Genomic DNA, 6,000 nt, shown 5'->3' with positions numbered 1-6,000 from the left:
AAGAGGGTGCCACGGCATCGCCGGCGCGGCCACGGTCCCGACTGTGGCTACCACTATGGACCTTGTCAGTATAGAGGCCCTATACCAGTGGCATGGCAACAACATTGTGGCACCTCAGGGGTTGCGGCCGAGGTTGCAGCTACACAAGTCGTTGCCACTGGCTAGCAGGTACATGTGGTGGCCCTTCAGGCCCAACTGGAAGAGCTGCAGGCGGCCCTTCGGGCTGCATATCAAACAACAGTCGTAGCTGAGGTCACCTCCGTGACGACCAACACCGTAAGGCTCCGAGGGCCGCTGAAAGTGTATCTAGCCCTTATGTGTGGTTTTGGTAATTAATGACAATACCTATGGACTAATAATGGTGTTGAGTTTGTTAGTAGGTTGTTCCATAGGTAATGCATTGAGAGATATGCATGAGCTCTAGGTGAATGAGGAGATTGAAAATGCATCAAGATGAATGAGCTCTAAATGATGCTCAGGTAAGTGATGACAATACTTATGGACTAACAATTGTATTAAGAATTGTTATTAGGTCAGTCTATATGAGATACATAAGTGATGAATCATGGATTTCCTGAGAAATACCATGAGAACAAAATAAATGCATCATTGTCATTGAGCTCTTAGTGATGCTCACAAGGAGAAGGAGAAGGAAAAGCTCAATAAGATTGGCAATAAACTTGAAGATTAAGTTACTTGTAGAGATCAAGTAACTGAAGGTATGACATTATCAATAGAGTTTTATGGACTAACCCATGTGTTTTGTGATTGAGAGTGAGATGGGGTTAGGATTCATAAGAAGGCATATGTTGAATTGATATCATATATGCTAAGAGTAAAGAATAAGAGTGGACTCCATATTTGATAAAGTGAATTCTTAAAGATGTCGAATACAAAGTAGTTTTCTATGGCAAGACGGTGAAGGGAAAGCAAGACTCGGCTGCTATGGACCATCCGGTGGTGAAGGGCAAGCAAATAGCTTGGCACCGAAGGACCAAGGCGGTGGTGAAGAGCGAGTGAAGACTTTGCGCCAATAGACCGTACGATGCCATGGGAAACTATGAGTGATTCACATCAATCATATGAAGAATCAAGAAGAGATGGAGTGAAGATTATATGAAAGTTGGGAACCCTCAAGGTTTGAATCAAAGAAGCGGTGCTTGAAAGTTATTCAAAGGTTCAAAGTGTTTCAAATGAGGTTCCGAGGGGAAGTCTCGTTTTGGGGCTGTTTAGTTCACCCGGAGTCTCCAGGTGGACCCGGATACTCCGGGTTCCGGAGTCTCTAGGTTCAGTTCCGGCCAGGGGTTCTCGGTTAAGCTTACCTGTGCCAACTCGGAGTCTTCGGATAGACCCGGATACTCCGGGTCAGTACAAAAAGTGCTGTAATGGCTAGTTTTTGGGGTTGGATATTTATACCCCCTCATCCCCATCCTTTGGGGCTACTGCAAGGGCATGAAAGAAAAACCTTTTAGAGCCAAAAGAACTCATTCCCACTCCATTTCAGTGAGAGATTTGAGAAGAAAAGTGAGTTGGGTTGAGAGATTGGAAGATTAAGTGCAAGTGAGCTAAAATCTATTCTTAAGCACTTGAGTTCATCGGCAAGAAGTTTGTGAAGCATTTGTTACTCTTGGAGACGAAGCTTCCTAGCCGGCTAGGTGTTGCCCGGTGGGCTCCCGTGCGTGTAGTGAGCCGCGGGAAAGTTCGTGAAGGTCGATCTCGCCTCCGCAAGGGAACAGATAAAGCTAGTGGATCGAGGAAAGCGGTTGAAAGAGACCCGACTCATTGGATCTTCCTCAACGGAGACATAGGATTCATGGTGGTGAATCCGAATTTTGGGAAACAAATCTACGGTTTGTTTACATTTGAGTTCTTGCTCAATATTTGTGCATATTGCTCGATCTACTCGTTTGTGTGCTTTTGATTGTAGATTCTCCACGGATCTACTTGGAATCATAAATTGGAACACACGATTTCATTTGGTTTGAGCTAGAACTCTTTAGGCGCTGTTTAATTTCAGTTTCGAGCTAGTTTCTGTACAGACCCCGAAGATTCCGAATTTACCCGGAGGTTCCAAAACTGTGCAACCCGGAGTATCTGGATTAACCCGGATATTCTGGTGAATAGTGTTTTTAGGATTTTTCAATTAATGTTTTCTTGCATATATTTTGCTAGAATTGAATATTTTTTATCACCTTAGGATTGTAACTTTCACACTTATTTAGGGTGTTGTGCACTAGTTGAGCCTAGCATATTTAGATTATTCACTTGTGAAAATTCGTTAATTTATATTCCGCTGCAAGTTTAGGTCAACGGTAAAAGGGGACGAATTTTTTAGAAAAATACCTATTCACCCCCCTCTAAGCGATATCATTGTCCTTTCAGCCGCCGAGGGCGTAGCCTGTGCCCTTCATTGCCCCGAGCGCCACCCCTGGATGCTCCGCACACAACTGAACCCTTGGTTTGTCGGTGCAAAGCTCAGCTCCTGGACTTTGACTCATCCCTGTAGGAGGGCCCGCAAGCCATGCCCTTCCCGGATGGGTTCTGAACCCCCAAACTTCCTAAATCTAGAGGTGATTTAGACCAAGAGGAGTTTGTCTGCTCGTACGCTATTGCCATCGAGGCCAATGGAGGTGGGCAAGATACAATGGACAAGTGCTTCCCCCTCACTTTGGAGGGAGTAGCCCTCTGGTGGTTCTGGGCGTTGGAGCTGGGGTCCATTTATGCTTGGTCCTAGCTCTAGGACGCCTTTTGCAATAACTTCTAGGTGACCTTCGTTGAGCCGGTGACCTCTGGCAGCCTGTTTACCATCAAGTAACAACTGTGCAAAACCCTTTGAGATTACTTCTGGAGGTTCGCCCTGACCAAGGCCTAGTTAAAGGGCATGTTAGAGTTATTAGTCAAAAACGCAGTGACTTAGAGCCTGGCATCCGAACCACTCTTCAATCAGTTGCACCAATGCCTGGCTCGCACAGTGAATACCCTCATGTGCAAGTTTGAGGAATACGCTTGAGCTGAGGAGGAGCAGCTCCGCCGTGATACCATGGAGGCAGTCTCGAAGCCCTTTGTCGTACCTGCAAGATAAACTTCGCAAGTATGGTCCTCCCAGGCCCCTCTGTCTACCCCAACAAAAAGGGGCTCCGAGGAGGCTGAGGGCTCTGGAGGGTGTAGGCCCTAATGGCACCCACGACTCGACATCCACAACATTGACCACACACAAGGGGCTCTAAACCCATCCCAGGCTAGGGGATGTGGCCACGGGAGCCTCGGTGTGTTCCCTGAGTGGTAGCACGCCCCTGACCAGTAGCTCAAAGAGGGGTACAGGTGCACCCTACATGGGGCCGATGAGCCCATAACACGGAGAACTGCCAAACCCTCATAACGTTCCGAGGCCACGCGTGGCAGGAGATAGCCCTAAAAGCGAGCGGGCTGGAGGTCGTAGGCTTGCAACAGTCCACTAGATGGATCGCCTGGCCTTGCTAAACCCTCCTCAGCTGGCCTTTCCCCCTTCGCCTCTGCCACCCGTGATGCAGCATGTCGAAGGAGGGGACCAGATCAGAAATGTGGTCCTGCCTATAACGGAAGGGGGAGCCTCCGGGGGCTCCTCGAAGCAGCAAAGGTGAGACTACATGCATGGTGTCAACCATGGCAGGGCAACCCGTGCTCATCATCAAGACCCAGGATGGGCTGAAGTCCTCGTGACTTTCACCCTTGACGACGCTAATGGGGTGAAATTCCCCCACACCGATGCTCTTGTTGGCACAGTCAACATTGCCAATGTCGAAGTCCGATGAGCGTTGGTTGATGGAGGAAGCTCTGCTAATCTTCTCTTCATGCATGCCTCCGACGAGCTCTACATTCCACGAGATCGGTTCACTCTGGCCCAGAGCCCCCTTCAGTTTAATGGGCCCCTCTTGGACACCATGGGACATATAGAACTTCGGGTCACATTCGGCGGAGTCCCATTTCGTGGATCGAGACAATCACATTTGACGTGGTGAATGTGCCCTACGCGTACAATGTCATCCTAAGCCGTGGGACTCTGAACAAGTTTGGTGCAATTTCACATCACAACTACCTCTGCATGAAGGTACTCGGTCCACGGCGATTAAGACCTGGCTAGACACATTGAGTACGGGCACCCTACCCTTCTCAACATCCGCCATGTCCACAATGTAGCTAAGGAGCCCCTCAAAGACGCCCCCTCCGACATACCTTAGGCACCAGGGCGCCCTGAGGCCACGACTGGAGGGGGACATCAGGCAAGTTCTATCAGGTTCAGGCTATCCTGACTGAACTTTCCAGATCGGCGCGGACCTCGCTCCGGAGCAGGAAGCCTGGCTCCTAACCATCCTACGGACAACATCGACGTATTCACATGGTTTCTACAGGACCTCCCTGGGGTCAACCACTGCATTATCGAGCATGTCCTCCGAGTCGACCTGCAGGACAAGCCTGTGCACTAGGGGTTCGTAAGCTATCCTCCGAACGAGCGGAGGCCGCTAAGGAGGAAGTCCAGAAACTGCTAAAAGCTAGTGTTATCCATGAGGTCATCTACTTTGAGTGGTTGTTAAACTCGTCCTAGTCAAGAAGCCCAATGGAAAGTGATGCATGTGCATCGACTTCACAACGCTCAACAAAGCCTACCCCCGAGATCCGTACCCACTCCCTCGCACCGTACCCACTCCCTCGCATCGACCAGCTCGTGGACTTCACCACTGGCTGTGAGTTGTTGAGCTTTCTAGATGCATACTCCGGATACCATTAGGTATGGATGGCCGCAGAGGACGAGGGCAAGACTAGTTCATTACCCCCTTCGAGGCGTATTGTTACGTTCGAATGCCTTTTGGTCTCCAAAATTCGAGAGACACATTCTCCCGCCTAGTGCGCAAAATCCTGGAGCAGTAGTTAGGCTACAACATGGAGTCCTACGTGGACGACATCGTCGTGAAAAGCAAGCTCAAGGCCAACCACATTGCTGACCTCCAAGAAACATTTTTCAGCCTCCAGGCCATAGGCGTATGGCTTAAACCGGAGAAGTGTATAGTTGGTGCTAAAGCTGGTAGACTGCTGGGTTACCTGGTCACTAGGAGAGGCATCGTGGCCAACCTTAGTAAAATCTGTGCCATCATAGAAATGTCACCCCCACCGATGCGAAGGGGGTCTAGCACCTGGTAGGCCGCCTCGCATCCCTCAGCTGTTTCCTTGCCAAGTATGCTGAGCACAACATTCCATTTTTCAAAACACTACAGGGCTCTGAACCTTTTAGGTGGATGACGAAGTGTCAGGCCGAGTTGCCTCGCAGTTCCAAGGGGCGACTCTGTTCAGGACATGGTTAATTGTAAGAGTAGCCTCACCCTACCATGAGTTAGTCATACCAGACCTTTGTAACAAGGCTATAACCAAGTCACAAATTGTTCGGTTCTTTCTCTCGGCTACTCCGTTGGCCTGTCATGAGTATGGTTGCGTAAACTCATGGATTATGCCACTTTCTTCACAGAACTCGGAGAAATCCTTGAGAATATATTCCCCACCTTTTTCAAATATCATTTTCTTTATTGTCTTCCCAAGCTGGTTTTCCACCTCGGCCTTATAGATCTTAATATATTATGATGCTTTATCTTTTGTTCTAAGCAAATAGATATAACAGAATCTAGTAGCATCATCTATAAGAGTAAAGAAGTATCTTTTGCCACCCTTAGTCAATATTTCATTCATCTTACAAAGATCAGAATGGATCAGCTTATGTGGCGTTGTGCTTCTCCCCTCAACCAAGTGAAACAATTTGCGGAGCTACTTAGCTTGCACACACACCTCACACCTATGGCCCTTGTCATAATTATATGAGGGAATAAGATCCATCTTGCTCAAGTGCACTATTGCTTCATTATTAACATGACAGAGATGAGAATGCCAAATATCAATTTTCTTATTAGAATATGAAGAATAGAAAATATTTGCAGAACTATCAAGAATAGAATACAGAACATGCCTCGCAATCAT

This window comes from Phragmites australis, chromosome 17 (assembly GCF_958298935.1).
Source record: "Phragmites australis chromosome 17, lpPhrAust1.1, whole genome shotgun sequence".
Classification (NCBI taxonomy): Eukaryota; Viridiplantae; Streptophyta; class Magnoliopsida; order Poales; family Poaceae; genus Phragmites; species Phragmites australis.
The sequence above is the reverse complement of the archived record's forward strand: the minus strand, read 5'-3'. Positions refer to the sequence as shown.